This window comes from Bubalus bubalis, chromosome 20 (genome assembly GCF_019923935.1).
Source record: "Bubalus bubalis isolate 160015118507 breed Murrah chromosome 20, NDDB_SH_1, whole genome shotgun sequence".
Classification (NCBI taxonomy): domain Eukaryota; kingdom Metazoa; phylum Chordata; class Mammalia; order Artiodactyla; family Bovidae; genus Bubalus; species Bubalus bubalis.
The window spans coordinates 15,325,549-15,342,463 of NC_059176.1; the positions used below are offsets into that span (position 1 = coordinate 15,325,549).

The window sequence follows — 16,915 nt, forward strand, 5'->3', positions numbered from 1 at the left end:
ACATATTTACAGATGTGGCAGACACTTGACTCTTCATAGGATTTGTCAGCCACATTCCTGCACCATGTCTTACCAATACCTCCACAGTACTCTCTTGCAAATCCAACCCAATCAACATAATGTTATCAAAGTAAGTAATTAAAGTCATATAGTGCAAAATGTCAAAATGGCCGTATCTTCTCAGACTATATTATGACGGAAGGCAAGAGACTTAAAACAGCCCTGCACAAACCTATAAATGGATATTATTATCCATTTCATATGAATATAAACTGTTTTTTTTTTCTGGGTAAAAGGAAACATTTTGGAGATCAACTTTCTCCCACGACTGAATGGATATTTCTTAGCTTTGTATCTCATTACCCTGGCCAAGTTGCCATTAATTCGGTGTTATTAAGTCTGGTATGTGTGTGACGCACTTGCTAATACTTTGCTGCTGTTCAGTTGCTAAGTCATGTCCAATTCCTTGTGATCCCAAGAACTACAGCATGCCAGGCTTTCCTGTCCTTTACTACTTCCTGGAGTTTGCTCAAACTCATGTCCATTGAGTCGGTGATGCCATCCAACCATCTCATCCTCTGTTGACCCCCTTCTCCTCTTGCCCTCAATCTTTCCCAGCATCAGGGTCTTTTCCAAAATGTTGGCTTTACACATCAGGTAGCCAAAGTATTGGAGCTTCAGCTTCAGCATCAGTCCTTCCAATGAATATTCAGGACTGATCTCCTTTAGGATTGACTGGTTTGATCTCCTTGCTGTCCGAGGGACTCTCAAGAGTCTTCTTCAGCACCACAATTCAAGAGCATCAATTCTTCAGCACTCAGTCTTCTTGATGGTCCAATTCTCACATCCATACGTGACTACTGGAAAAACCATAGCTTTGACTACATAGACCTTTGTTGGCAAAGTGATGTCTCTGCTCTCTAGGTTTGTCATAGCTTTTGCTAATATTACTCAAACCCAATTATCATTCAGAATATGCCAGTTAATCATAAGAGGGACCATTCAAGATTAGTAATAAAATAGGTCAAATGTATAACTACCAGAGGGCTTCCCTGGTGGTTCAGCTGGTAAAGAATCCACCTGGAATGCAGGAGACCTGGATTCAATCCCTGGGTTGGGAAGATCCCCTGGAGAAGGGAAAGTCTACCCCCTCCAGTATTGTGGCCTGGAGAAAGAGTTGGACACAACTGAGAGACTTTAACTCACTCATAACTAACAGAAGAAAACTGAAAAGTTTCTTCTACTGCAATCATTATTACCATGAGATATCTTAAGATCTTGAAACTAGCAAAGAAATGTTTCAAGTCAAAGCAGGACTTTGGGACTTCCCTGGTGATCCCAGTGGTTAAGCATCCACCTGCTGATACAGGGGGCCCAGCCTCAATCCCTGGTCAAGGAACTAGATTCCACATTCCACAAGTAAGAGTATGGATGTTGCAACTAAACATCGTGCATGCTGCAACTAAAAACAAAAACATTCAGCATGCCACAACCAGAGATCCCAAGTGCTGCACTAAGACCCGATGTTGCCAAATACATAAATATTAAAAGAAAAGAAAAGACTTGATGACGGTAATGCCAAACAATGCTCAATTTGTTCATTTGTTGGTTAGACATGTACCAAAGGCGAAGTGAGAGTAAAATGCACAATTTAAAACAAGAATGTTTTTCTTTTAATTTTATGTATATGTTAGGTGAAGGATTTTAATGACCTGAAAAAGTCAAAATTGTCTTTTTTTAATAATGCATGAATAAAATGAATCTAAAATACAAGGTCTACCCTTTAGAAAATCATAGAATTATAGTTGAAAAGGAACTCAAGGTTACTTGGTGCATATACCATTCTGGTATTTTACCCTCATGATATTATAGTTTCTCCAAATAATCACTAGCCTATATTTGGCCCTATGTGAGAACTTAATGTTTCTTAAGGTAGTGCACTCCATTCTTGGAAAATTCTGACTGTTAACATTTTTTTTTTTTTTTTTTAGCCAATATCTCTCTATAGCTTCCACTTACTAGTTCTAGTTCCAATCCAAGGAGCCTTGCATAGCCTTGCATGTGTATGTGCTGAGTCGATTCAGTCACACCTGACTCTTTGTGACACTATGGACCGTAGGCCACCAAGCTCCTCTGTCCATGGGATTCTCCAAGCAAAAATATTGGAATGGGTTGCCATGCTCTCCTCCAGGGGATCTTCTGGACCCAGGGATTGAATGTGTGTTTCTTGTCTCCTACATTGACAAGTGGGTTCTTTACCACTAGGGCCACCTGGGAAGCACCTGGTGTTTAGGATAATGCTTCCAAACATATGTGGGCTTTTTCTTTCAGCTTTATTGAGATTTTTATTTGACCAAAGCACTATATAAGTTTAAGGTATACAGCACAATGATTTGACTTACAAGTTTAGTGATTATTCATCACTTAATACAGATACAAAATAAAATAAAATATATTTTTATGATGAGAACTCTTAGGATTTACTCTCTTAATAACTTTCATATGCAACACAGAGCAGTGTTTATTAATCATGTTGCACATTATATTCCTAGTACTTATTTATCTTATAACTGGAAGTTTGTACCTTTTGATCACCTTCAAAATTCCCTCTCTCCTACCCGCATTTATGGTAAGCACAAATTTTATTTATTTTTCTACAACTTGTTTGTATTTTGAAGTATAACTGACCTACGACACTGTGCCAGTTCCTTGTATACAACATAGTGATTAGATACATGACAAAACGATCACCATGATAAAGCGTTACCATCTGTTAACCTATGAAAATATCACATTACTATTGACTGTTATTATTTTCCATGGTGTACATTACATTCTTGTGACTCATTTATTTTGTAACTGAAAGTTTGCACCTCTTAATCTCTCTCAACTATTTCACTCATCCTCTCCTATCTCCCTTCTCTCTGGCAATCACTTGTTTGTTCTCTGTATCTATCTTGTTATGCCTGTTCATTTGTTTTGCTTTTTAGATTCTACATATAAGTGAAATAATACAGTATTTGTCTTTCTCTATCTGACTTAATTCACCTAGTGTAATATCCCCTAGGTCTCAGTTCAGTTCAGTTCAGTTGCTCAGTCATGTCTGACTCTTTGCGACCCCATGAATTGCAGCACGCCAGGCCTCCCTGTCCATCACCAACTCCCGGAGTTCACTTAAACTCACGTCCATCGAGTCGGTGATGCCATCCAGCCATCTCACCCTCTGTCGTCCCCTTCTCCTCCTGCTCCCAATCCCTCCCGGCATCACAGTCTTTTCCAATGAGTCAACTCTTCCATGAGGTGGCCAAAGTACTGGAGTTTCAGCTTTAGCATCATTCCTTCCAAAGAACACCCAGGACTGATCTCCTTTAGAATGGACTGGTTGGATCTCCTTGCAGTCCAAGGGACTCTCAAGAGTCTTCTCCAACACCACAGTCTAAAAGCATCCCCTAGTCTATGTTGTCACAAATAGCAAGAAACTTAAGATGACATAGACAAGTGTAACGATATATCACATTCATGGATTGGAAGAATTAATATTGTTTAAAAGGCCATAATACCCAAAGTAATCTACAAATTCAGTTCAATCCCTATGAAAATACCATTGACATTTTTCACAGTACTAGAACAAATAATCCTGAAATTTGTATGGAAACACAACACTGAATAGCCAAAACAGTCTTTAGAAAGAAGAATAAGGTCAGGGTATCACACAGCCTGATTTTAAACTATACTACAAAGCTACAGTAATCAAAACAGTATGGTGCTGGCACAAAAACAGACACATACCTCAATAGTTGTCAGTCCAAGAAGCAAAACTAACCAGCTGCTCCACATCAGGAGCCAGAAGGACTCCAGAGAACTTGGCATCTCAATCAGGACTTCTCTTCTCTCCTTCTCTTGAAAATGGAAAAGAAAGAAAAAGAAATAAGAAAATCAGAGAATTCATTAGAAAACTGAGCAAAAAGCAGAAATTCAGAACACAAATTTATTGAAGGTCATAAGAAGAAAGTAAGTTCCTCAATACCCACCTCCCTCCTCATGCCAAAATCCTTGGATTTCCTAAAGTTAAACAATAAAGAGTAGAGACTAATTTTATTTGACTGTTAAATAAAAGGGTAATCTCAGAAGGCTAGAGAATCTGAGAATATTTAGGATGCACACATTACTTTTATGCTACTTTTCTATCATATTTCTGCTGTTGGTTACTATTTTGAGGAACTCAAATATACGACCTTATTTCTACCCCAGCAAGACTCATATCTATCCCAATTAAATTATATTTGGTATATTTAGCTCATTACTTAAGCTTTTAGAGTATATTTTAGATCCTAATTTTATCATATCATATACTCTTTACCATAGAGTCATAGTGATGACACATTTGATTAGCCTTTCTTTATTATTCTCATCAATATCTTCAGTAAAAATGTTAAGTCTTACAAGGTAAGAGGGAGAGCTTTTAAAACAACCACTGCTGCTGCTGCTGCTGCTGCTAAGTCGCTTCAGTCGTGTCCAACTCTGTGCAACCCCGTAGACGGCAGCCCACCAGGCTCCCCCGTCTCTGGGATTCTCCAGGCAAGAACACTGGAGTGGGTTGCCATTTCCTTCTCCAATGCATGAAAGTGAAAAGTGAAAGTGAAGTTGCTCAGTCGTGTCTGACCCTCAGCAACCCCATGGACTGCAGCCCACCAGGCTCCATGGGATTTTCCAGGCAAGAGTACTGGAGTTTAATCAGCCAGTTGTTATTTTAGAAATTGTACACATATCACCCCATGTCCTCAGATTTAAGAAGTTCTTGTCAACTGTCCTGTTGAAGCCCATTAATACTACTCTAGCATTTTCTTGATCTTCCCAATGAGTCACCCCATTAATTTAAAGCTGTCTGAAATTTGTCTGAGAATTTTCTCTGCAGATAATGAGTAATAAAAAGAAATCATGAGCAAGGATTATTTATTTTCCCTATCAATATGATGGTTCTAAACTACTTTACAAACTAAGATCAGACTTTTCTTTTACAGTGATATCTTTTTGACCCCAAATAGCCAAAGCAATCTTAAGAAAGAAGAACAAAGCTGGAGCCATCATACTCCCTGACTTCAAACTATGTTTCATATATTGGATTACAGTAATCAAAACAGTATGACATTGGCATAAAAACAGGCAGACAGGTCAATGGAAAAGAATAAAGAGCCCAGAAATAAACCCATGTACATAAAGTAAATTAATTTACAGAATCTTTTCAATAAAAAGTATTGGGAAAACCAGACAGCCACATGTAAAAGAGTTAGGTTGGGCCCTTATCTTATACCATACACAATAATTACCAAAAATAGATTAAAGACTTGAAACCATAAAACTCTTAGAAGAAAACATAAGCAGTAAGCTCCTTGACATCAGTCTTGGTGATGATTTAACTTGACACCAAAAGCAAAGGCAACAAAAGCAGAAGTAAACAACTAGGATTACATCAAACTAAAAAGCTTCTGCAAAGAAAACATCAACAAAATTAAAAGGTAACCTACAGGAAAGAAAAGAAAAAAAAAATTCAAACACGGGCAGAGGATTTTAACAGACCCGTTTTTAAAGACACATATAGTTGGCCAACAGGCTTTGATAAGATGCTTAATATCCCTAATAATGTGGGAAATTAAAATCAAAACCACAGTGAGATATCACCTTAACTCTGCTAAAAGAGCTATTGTCAAAATGACAAAATAAAATCAAGTGTTGATAAAGATGTGGAGAAAAAGGAAGCCTGTGCACTGTTGATAGAAATGTTCATTGGTGTAACCATTATAGAAAGCAGTATGGAGATAGCTTAAAAAATTAAAAATAGAACTACCATCTGATCCAGCAATTCCACTGCTGGGTATTTAATCAAAGAAAAAAAAGACTAACTCAAAAAGACATTAGTACCCCCATATTCACTGCAGCACTATTTAAAATAGCCAAGACATTGGAACAACCCAAGTGTCCACTGATGTGTGAATAGATAAAGAAGTTATGGTATATAAACAGAATATTATTCAGTCTTAACAAGAATGAAATCTTGCCATTTATGACAACATATTGATAGGAGCTGGAGGGCATTATGCTAAGTGAAATAAGTCAGAGAAAGACACACGTTATGATTTCACTTGTATGTGAAATCTAAAAGAAAAAAAAAGCTCACAGATTGGGAACAGATTGGTGGTTGCCAGAGGCAAGGGTTGGGGGATGGGCAAATGGGTAATGGAGTCAAAAGGTACAAACTTCTTAGGAATGCTCAGAAGTGTTTCTTCTTGCTTATCTCTGAGTTCATCTAGACATTTAGTCTCACAAGATCAGAACAGGTCACACTTGGAGCCAAAAGATGCAAGGACAGACAGCACAGCAAGCAAGCAGGGCAGTATCCAGCATTCTCCTTACGTAGGAGTCCTCAAAGCAATCCACCAACCCAGGGGCCGGCTCATCTTCCCCCAAATAACAGCTCAAGTGGAAGAGAATGAGACCCAAATGGACATGTGCGATCGGGGAACTAGGATCCCACAAGCTGTACAGCATGGCCTCAATAAATAAATACCTGTGAAGTGACCAAAAAAGACCAAAGCTCATCAATACCCAAAACCAAGACTGAAAGGCATTTCAATATTGGAGTCTAAGAGACATCATACTTACTATGAGACAGAACTTCGCTGGAAAAAAGCACATAAATTCTGCTTCATTAAACAGATTGCCTAAAAAGGAATTAGAAGTTAAAGCATAGTTCACCACTGTCTGTTTCTGAAATCATGGATACAAGGTCTTCAACAACCAGAAATTTAGAAAATCATTCCTTTTTTTAAAAGGGCCAATCCATGAATTGACTCTATTTCTTCCTTATGGTGAGGAGTCAATTTTCAGTGGTCTTCTGTGTTTCTGCTTGTGTTGTAAAGAGGCACTGACAACTTTTGCCCCAGACTACTTTTTCAAGGATGTTTGTGTGGAAAACAGTCTTGAAAGATAGAAAATGATGTCTCCTTCTAAAGTTGCTGCTGCTGCTAAGTTGCATCAGTCCTGTCCGACTCTGTGCGACCCCATAGACGGCAGCCCACCAGGCTCCACCTCCTTCTAAAGCAGAAGGCAGATTTGTTTTCCTGACAGGATGGTAAAGTTTTTAGTGAATGTTTTAGTGAAAACTGACCTAGTAGACAAGAGCTACCAGAGAACTAGCCTGCAGAGGGAAGGAACCTAGTAAGAACTGAACTTATTTGTACTGCAAATCCCAGCAGGTTTCAGGAATTGGAGGCTGCAGGTACATTTGAAGGCAAAGTGTAGAGTTGAGCTGAAAACAGAAGAAATGGTTGAAAGTCTGTATCTTAATAAAATAGTTTCCTAGACCTCCTCCCCAGCCTAAGACCTGGGACACCTCTCAAAGCTAAGAGATTAGCTGCCATCTAAAGACAGGAGGTGAAATGAACATTTTCATAATGAAGGTGACATCCCTGGCGCTCTTGCCTTGTCCCTCTCACAGAACACGAGCAGACAGGTTTACACTCTGTGCTGGTTGTTTTGTTAGGCTCTCCTGACCGGTTACCACTCTCTGCCCTGCCCTGGGAAGATAACCTCTATGGACAGCCTCACCTTGGCTTCCTTAGCCTTTGGATTCCATTTGGAATCAGTCTGTGAGAGGAACCAACAGAACAAAAGGTAGAAGGAGAGAGGAATTGGGCTATTTATTCTACTCCCCCCTACCCCCACAATTTTTTTGGGGGCAGTGGCTGCACTCCTCTGCTTTCACACATAGTAACTGGTGGGTGTACTCACACACTGTTACAGATCTTGCCCAGTTCCAGAATGCTTTTCCTTCCCCTTCTCCCTTTAGGTCTAGAGGAGATAATGGCTTCCAGTTGGTTTTAGTCCTTGGGTATTTCACCATCCCTTGATGGTTTCTGTTGGTAAAGATTCCCTTCATTAAATTCTCTTCAAGGGACCCTCCTATTACTCTCTTCAATTACCCCATTGAGTGATCCATCTGCTTCATACAGGTCCAGATACATACTCCACAGAAATTTTGCAGGATTTCTCTACTGGACCTGAACAAGTAAGTTCAGTTCTTACTAGGTTCCTTCCCTCTACAGGTTAGTTCTCTGGTATTTCTTGTCTACTAGGTCAGTTTTCACTAAAACATTCACGAGAAACCTTACCATCCTGTCAGGAAACAAATCTGCCTTTTGCTTTAGAAGGAGGCGGAGCCTGGTGGGCTGCCATCTATGGGGTCGCACAGAGTCGCACAGGACTGATGGAACTATTAATACAAGTGTTACTAGGTGTTATGTGTGAAATGAGGAGTGATTAGAGGAGGCTTAAAAGTGGACAAATGCCAACTCACAGGTATCTTTTTTTTTTTTAATTTTTTTTAAATTGAAGAATAATGGCTTTATAGAATTTTGTTGTTTTCTGTCAAACCTCAACATGAATCAGCCATAGGTATACATATATCCCCTCCCTTTTGAACCTCCCTCCCAGGTTGATAGAGCCCCTGTTTCAGTTTCCTGAGCTATACAGCAAATTCCCGTTGACTACCTATTTTACATATGGTAGTGTAAGTTTCCATGTTACTCTTTCCATACATCTCACTCTCTCCTCTCCTCTCCCAATGTCCATAAGTCTATTCTCTATGTCTGTTTCTCTATTGCTGCCCTGTAAATAAATTCTTCAGTATCATTTTTCCAGATTCCGTATATAAGAGTTAGAATACGATATTTTTCTCTTTCTGACTCACTTCACTCTGATACATATACAGGTATCTTTTAAGCCACATCAAAGAGCTTGGACTTTACCCTGTAAGCTCTTGGGAGGTAATAAAGGATTTCAAATTTGAGTTTTAAATCAATCAAGATGGAGGCAATATGGAGGAAATTTTTGAGATGGGCAAGGCTGTAAAATGGGTAACAGGACAGAGACAACTGCAATAGTTTCAGTGAAAAATATTGATGGCTCTAACTCACAAAGTGGCAGAAGAATGTAGGAAATGGACAGGAAATTAGTGGCCATTTGAAACTGGGAGTCAGAAAAAGGAAATAAAGGGTAGGGGGGAATCCAGAATGACTTTTGGGTTCTGATTTGTTCAGGTGTCAAGTCATGTCTGACCCTTTGTGACACCACGGACTGCAGCATGCCAGGTTTTTCTGTCTTCCTCTGTCTTCTATCTCCCGGAGTTTGCTCAAATTCATGGTCATCGAGTTGGTGATACTACCTAACCATTTCATCCTCTGCCACCCTTCTCTTTCCTTCAATCTTTCCCAGCATCAGAGTCTTTTCCAATGAGTCAGCTCTTCTCATCAGGTAGCTGAGAAATGGAGTATTTCCTGCCATGTCAATAAACAAGAATGCCACAGTCATCAGCAAGCACAGCGGTCACCAGGTCCAAGTTTTCTCTGCTCACCGCACAATGAATCTGAGAGACAAGGGGCTGAGGCAAGGAAGAGACTTTATTCGGGGAGGCAGCTGACCAAGAAGATGGAGGCCAGTGCCTCAAAATAACCATCTTATTGGGGTCTGGACGCCAAGCTCTTTTATAGATCAAGATGGGAGAAGTGAGGAAGCAAGGTGAAAAGGCCATTAATCTTGCAAACATCTAGAATGGCAAGCCGCAGGCAGGGGATGTGTTGATTTCTTCCTTCCTGTGACCTACAGGTGGACAGGGTTCTGAACAAAGGCACTCTAGTTTAACAGTCAGGCTGAGGGGCAGCATTCTCTGACGTAGGCCATTTTGTATGATTATAATAAGAAAAGCAACAGAAGGCAAGTCAAAGAAACAATTCCAACATGGAGTCAGAATTGGTTTCTTTCCTGCAACACAGCCACTCCATACAGTGAGCACTGAGGAAAAACACAAGATACTCACCTCAGATAGCTGAGATGCATATGAAAGGAATGTTTTCAGTGAGCCCAGACTCTTGCATCTTCTTAAGTACAGAAAAGTGCTAAATTCCTTAACTTGAGGTATCTGGTTTACTTTAATTCACAAAAATACTTTTGATGTTCAGACTACCTACCCTTTGTTGCAAACTTCTATTTAATCTGACTTCTCCCCACTCCCTGCCTTTTTAGAGCAGTTCTCTCAGGATTACTTGAGATGTGGTCTCCCACGCTTAAAGTCCTAAAAATTCCCACTGAATAAAACATAATTCTCAACTTTTAGGTTGTGACTGTTTTTAAACCGACATGGTCAAAGTATTGGAGCTTCAGCTTCAGCATCAGCCCTTCCATTGGATATTTAGGGTTGATATCTTTTGGGATTGACAGGTTTCATCTCCTTGCAGTCCAAGAGACTCTCAAGAGTCTTCTCCAGCAGCACAGCTCAAAAGCATCAATTCCTTGGCGCTCAGCCTTCTTTAAGGTCCACCTCTCACATCCGTACATGACTACTGGAAAAACCATAGCTTTGACTATACTCACCTTTGTCAGCAAAGTGATGTTTCTGTTTTTTAATATGCTCTCTGCTGCTGCTGCTAAGTCGCTTCAGTCACATCCGACTCTGTGCGACCCCAAAGACAGCAGCCCACCAGGCTCCCCCGTCCCTGGGATTCTCCAGGCAAGAACACTGGAGTGGGTTGCCATTTCTTTCTCCAATGCATGAAAGTGAAAAGTGAAAGTGAAGTCGCTCTGTCGTGCCCGACTCTTAGCAACCCCATGGACTACAGCCTTCCAGGCTCCTCCGTCCATGGGATTTTCCAGGCAAGAGTACTGGAGTGGGGTGCCATTGCCTTCTCCGAATATGCTCTCTAGGTTGGCTCAAAGGCTAATGCGTCTGTCTGGAATGCGGGAGACTTGGGTTCTTCCCCTAGGTCGGGAAGATCCTCTGGAGAAGGAAATGGCAACCCACTCCAGTACTCTTGCCTGGAGAATCCCATGGAGGGAGGAGCCTGGTAGGCTACAGTCCAAGGGGTCGCACAGAGTCAGACATGACTCAGTGACTTCACTTTCACTTTCTAGGTTTGTCATAGCTTTCCTTCCAAGGAACAAGTGACTTTACTTTCATTGTTTCAGTCACTGTCCACAGTGATTTTGGAGCCCCATGTGTCACTGCAGGGGCTTCTCGGGTGGCGCAGTTGGTAAAGAACCCGCCTACAAATGCAGGAGACACAAGAAACATGGGTGTCACTGCAGTGGATAAATACTCTTTCAGTGAAATAAAGAGCAGAGGAGAAGAGAGTTTAAGATTGGGATTTACTGAGGGGAAGCCTGGGGTGGAGGAAAGGAAGGGGATGCAGAAGAGTGAAGGGAAGAAGATTGATGTAGTCATATTATGAATATGTTGAACTTAAAATACCTGTGGGAAATCTAACCACAAGAAAAGAGCTTCCTTTCAACCTACTCAACCTGGTCACTGTGGAAGACCCTGGACTCTTGAGTTTGCCTCTCTCCTTAACCTGGGAAGCCAGATGCAAAACCACAGGAAAAAAGGCAGATAAAATTGCCTTTAACCTTTAAGAAGCAGGCGAGACCAGAATAAAAGGCTCCCAGAGCAACCACCTATTTAACCACATGATGGTATAAGAGCTAAGAAGAGCCCTAGTTAGACCCTCCTTCACTGCGGAAAAAGTGAAACTGAAGTCACTTAGTCATGTCAGACTCTTTGTGACCCCATGGACTGTAACCTATCAGGCTCCTCCGACCATGGGATTTTCCAGGCAAAAACGCTGGAGTGGGTTGTCATTTCCTTCTCCAGGGGATCGTCCCAACCCAGGGGTTGAACCTGGGTCTCCTGCATTGTAGACAGACACTTTTACTATCTGAGCCACCAGGGAAGATGGTGGCTGGGCAAAACTATCACTTATGCTGTGGCTTATTTTGTTTGTTTTTGTTACTATGGAAGAGATGATATTCCTTCATCTCCAATATGTTTCCTAGGAATAATCTCAGCAGGGGTAGGAGATGAAAGCTGTAGGATGAGTTAGATAGATTTGGGGCATTTCCCCAAAGACTGGGAAGGGGCTGGGATATTGTGGTTTCAGATGACAGAATTAGGCCAAGTTGTTTTCAAGTTAGCCACTATTTAGAAAAAGAGATATTTGACAGACTACCGTAGGAAGCAGGGTTGGGAAAATCAAACCATTTTCTATTTAATTGCTAATAATCTGAGATTCTTTAATAAATTGGTTTCATTTTTATCTTTTACTTCAAGTTGGCTTTAGTGTAGTTTCTATACCTATTAGTATGAACTGACAAAGAGGAACACAATGCAGCTTATAAAATTCACGTATGCAGGCTTAGTCGTTCAGTCATGTCCGACTCTGCAACCCCATGGACTACAGCCCGCCAGTCTCCTCTGTCCATGGGGATTCTCCAGGCAAGAATAATGAAGTAAGTTGCCACACCCTTCTTCAGGGGATCTTCCTAACCCAGGGATCAAACCCAGGTCTCCCACATTGCAGGTGGATTCTTTACCATCTGAGCCACCAGGGAAGCCCAAGAATACTGGAGTGGGTAGCCTATCCCTTCTCCAGGGGATCTTCCCAACCCAGGAATTGAACTGGGGTTTCCTGAATTGCAGGCAGATTCTTTACCAGCTGATATACCAGGAAGCCATCATATTAAATCATAGACACCTCACTTCACATTTATCTATAACTAAAATACTGGTTATGGTAAGTATTACAGACATAGCTAGTACCATCAGGCCTCTCATGTTACCCTAACCTCAGCCTAAAATCAGCTGGACTATCCATATCAATAACTATTTCCTAAACTTTAGAGACACCTAGGAATGCTCCTATCTCTGATACTCCAAAATCCAATATGCTTACCATTCAGCCTTCCAGTTTTATTTGCTTAACTCCTATTAAGTTTTCATTCCTATCCCAAAGAAAGGCAATGCCAAAGAATGTTCAAACTACCACAAATTGTACTCATCTCACGTGCTAGCAAAATAACGCTCAAAATTCTCCAGGCCAGGTTTCAATAGTACGTGAACCGAGAACTTCCAGATGTTCAAGCTGGATTTAGAAAAGGCAGAGGATCAGATCAGATCAGATCAGATCAGTCACTCAGTTGTGTCCGACTCTTTGTGACCCCATGAATCGCAGCACGCCAGGCCTCCCTGTCTATCACCAACTCCCGGAGTTCACTGAGACTCACATCCGTCGAGTCAGTGATGCCATCCAGCCATCTCATCCTCTGTCGTCCCCTTCTCCTCCTGCCCCCAATCCATCCCAGCATCAGAGTCTTTTCCAATGAGTCAACTCTTCGCATGAGGTGGCCAAAGTACTGGAGTTTCAGCTTTAGCATCATTCCTTCCAAAGAAATCCCAGGGCTGATCTCCTTCAGAATGGACTAGTTGGATCTCCTTGCAGTCCAAGGGACTCTCAAGAGTCTTCTCCAACACCACAGTTCAAAAGCATCAATTCTTCGGCGCTCAGCCTTCTTCACAGTCCAACTCTCACATCCATACATGACCACAGGAAAAACCATAGCCTTGACTAGACGAACCTTTGTTGGCAAAGTAACGTCTCTGCTTTTGAATATGCTATCTAGGTTGGTCATAACTTTCCTTCCAAGGAGTAAGCGTCTTTTAATTTCATGGCTGCAGTCACCATCTGCAGTGATTTTGGAGCCCAGAAAAATAAAGTCTGACACTGTTTCCACTGTTTCCCCATCTATTTCCCATGAAGTGGTGGGACCGGATGCCATGATCTTCGTTTTCTGAATGTTGAGCTTTAAGCCAACTTTTTCATTCTCCACTTTCACTTTCATCAAGAGGCTTTTTAGTTCCTCTTCACTTTCTGCCATAAGGATGGTGTCATCTGCATATCTGAGGTTATTGATATTTCTCCCCGCAATCTTGATTCCAGTTTGTGTTTCTTCCAGTCCAGCATTTCTCATGATGTACTCTGCATAGAAGTTAAATAAACAGGGTGACAATATACAGCCTTGACGAACTCCTTTTCCTATCTGGAACCAGTCTTGTTCCATGTCCAGTTCTAACTGTTGCTTCCTGACCTGCATACAAATTTCTCAAGAAGCAGATCAGGTGTTCTGGTATTCCCATCTCTTTCAGAATTTTCCACAGTTTATTGTGATCCACACAGTCAAAGGCTTTGGCATAGTCAGTAAAGCAGAAGTAGATGTTTTTCTGGAACTCTCTTGCTTTTTCGATGATCCAGCGGAATTGCCAACATCCGCTGGATCATCGAAAAAGCAAGAGAGTTCTAAAAAAAGATCTATTTCTGCTTTATTGACTACACCAAAGCCTTTGACTGTGTTCAGTTCAGTTCAGTCGCTCAGTCGTGTCCGACTTTGAGACCCCATGAATCGCAGCACGCCAGGCCTCCCTGTCCATCACCAACTCCCGGAGTTCACTCAAACTCACGTCCCTTGAGTCAGTGATGCCATCCAGCCATCTCATCCTCTGTAGTCCCCTTCTCCTCCTGCCCCCAATCCCTCCCAGCATCAGAGTCTTCCCCAATGAGTCAACGCTTTGCATGAGGTGGCCAAAGTACTGGAGTTTCGTGTGTAGGTCACAACAAACTGTGGAAAATTCTTAAAGAGATGGGAATACCAGACTACCTGATCTGCCTCTTGAGAAATCTGTATGCAGGTCAGGAAGCAACAGTGGTATATATTTACTTGGCCATGAAAAATGATGAAATAATGCCATCTGCAGAAATATGGGTGGACCTAGAGATTATCATACTAAGTGATGTAAGTCAGACAGAAAAATAAAATTTCATGATATAGCTTATATGTGGAATCTTAAAAAAAAAAAGAAATGAACTTAAACACAAAACAGAAATAGACTTACAGACATAGAAAACAAACTTATGGTTACAAAAGGGGAAGTGGGGGAGGGATAAATTAGGAATTAAGATGAAATATACACACTAGTGCATATAAAATAGATAATCAACAAGGACCTTCTATATAGCACCAAGAACTATACTCAATATTTTGTAATAACCTTTAAGGGGAAAGAATCTGAATATATATATGTAAAGAATATATATTTAAAGAATAGACACAAACACACACACACACAAGAATGAAATTGGACCACTATTGTCAGGACCAGCCCAACAACGAACTGACCTGAGGGAGCGGTGCCGCAGAAGAATAAAGAAAAACAAGACTCAGAAATAAGGTGGGGATCAGGGGGCTGATGTCATTCACAGGCAAAAGCCTAGATCCTAATCCTTGCATGATTTTTATTGCTAACATCTACTTTCTTGTATGTGCTCTAGAGATATCTGTGTTTTACAATCTCATATCAGGGATACAGATATACAATGCACAGTCCTCAATGTCAAACCTTCAGGCCTTTCATGACTCTGTTTAGCCCTTTACTAGTGATGACCTTTCTTAGTAACCCCCTCAAGGCTCTGGTTACAGGAACAGTCACTAATGGTTTTTCATCAGTCACATCAGTTCTTCAACATCTTGTTTTCAAGATGTTTTTCCATGATGTACTTTTTATTGCTCCCACCCCTTCACCTTGGGGTGATGAGAAAGTCACTCTTATTTTTCAAAGAGGCCCTGTTAATTATAGTACAGGCCTGTGCATAGCATATTCCCTACACACTATCTTACACTAAATACAAAAATTAACTCAAATGGTTAAAGACTTGGACATAAGACCTGAAACCATATAACTTCTAGAAGAAAACAAGCAGTAAGCTCCTTGGTAGTGGTCTTGACAATGATTTTTTTTGGATTTGACACCAAAAGAAAAGGCAACAAAAGGAAAAATAAACAAGTGGGACTATATCAAACTAAAAAGCTTTTGCACAGCAAAGAAAACCATCAAGAAAATGAAAAAGCAACCTACAGAATAGGAGAAAATACTTATAAATCATATACCTGATAAAGGGTCAATTTCCAAAATATATGAATAACTCAGCTCAATTGTGAAACAATATGATTTTTAAATCAGCAGACAAACTGAACAGACATTTTCTAAAGAAGACAAAGAAATGGCTGATGAATATAGGGAAAAGTACTCAACATCACTAATCCTTAGAGAAATGAAAATTTAGAATTCCTCATGGCAGCGGCGGCTGGTTGGGCGCGGCGCTGTAGTGACTGATCTGCTGTTAGCCTGGTGGCTTAGCGTCGAGCTCCAGCCCGGCCTCCGCACCCCTGATGCTGCTCAGGTGCTGAGCCCGCCCCGGCCGGGACGATGGTAAAGTATTTCCTGGGCCAGAGCGTGCTCCGGAGTTCCTGGGACCAAGTATTCGCTGCCTTTTGGCAGCAGTACCCGAATCCCTATAGCGAACATGTCTTGTCGGAAGACATCGTGCACCGAGAGGTGACCTCTGACCAGACGCTCCTGTCCCGACGACTCCTGACCAAGACGAACAGGATGCCCACTGGGCTGAGCGACTGTTTCCTGCCAATGTTGCTCACTCAGTGTACATCCTGGAGGATTCTATTATGGACCCACAAAACCAGACCATGACCACCTTCACCTGGAACATCAACCACACCCGGCTGATGGTGGTGGAGGAACGATGTGTTTACCGTGTTAACTCTGATAACAGCAGCTGGACTGAAATCCGCCGGGAAGCCTGGGTCTCCTCTAGCTTATTTGGCGTCTCCAGAGCTGTCCAGGAATTTGGTCTCACGCGGTTCAAAAGCAACGTGACCAAGACTATTGAAAGGTTTTGAATACATCTTGGCCAAGCTGCAAGGTGAGGCCCCTCCCAAAATCCTTGTTGAAACGGCCAAGGAAGCCAAGGAGAAGGCCAAGGAGATGGCACTGGAAGCTACAGAGAAGGCCAAGGATCTTGCCAGCAAGACAGCCACCAAGAAGCAGCAGCAGCAGTTCATGTAGCCAGCTCAGGCCCCGAAGCAGCAGCCTAGCAGACTACCAGCTCCAGTCCCTGTACCCTCTCCTCCTGTACTTTATTATTAAAAGCCAGCTTCTAGCCCTCTCAACTGTCTGGGTGGTGGG

At 41.5% G+C, this 16,915-nt stretch overlaps 1 pseudogene; it reads left to right on the forward strand.

The window, feature by feature from the left end:
• The first annotated feature begins 16,141 nt into the window (after positions 1–16,141).
• LOC102403643 lies at positions 16,142–16,905 on the forward strand (annotated as a pseudogene).
• The last annotated feature ends 10 nt before the right edge of the window (positions 16,906–16,915 follow it).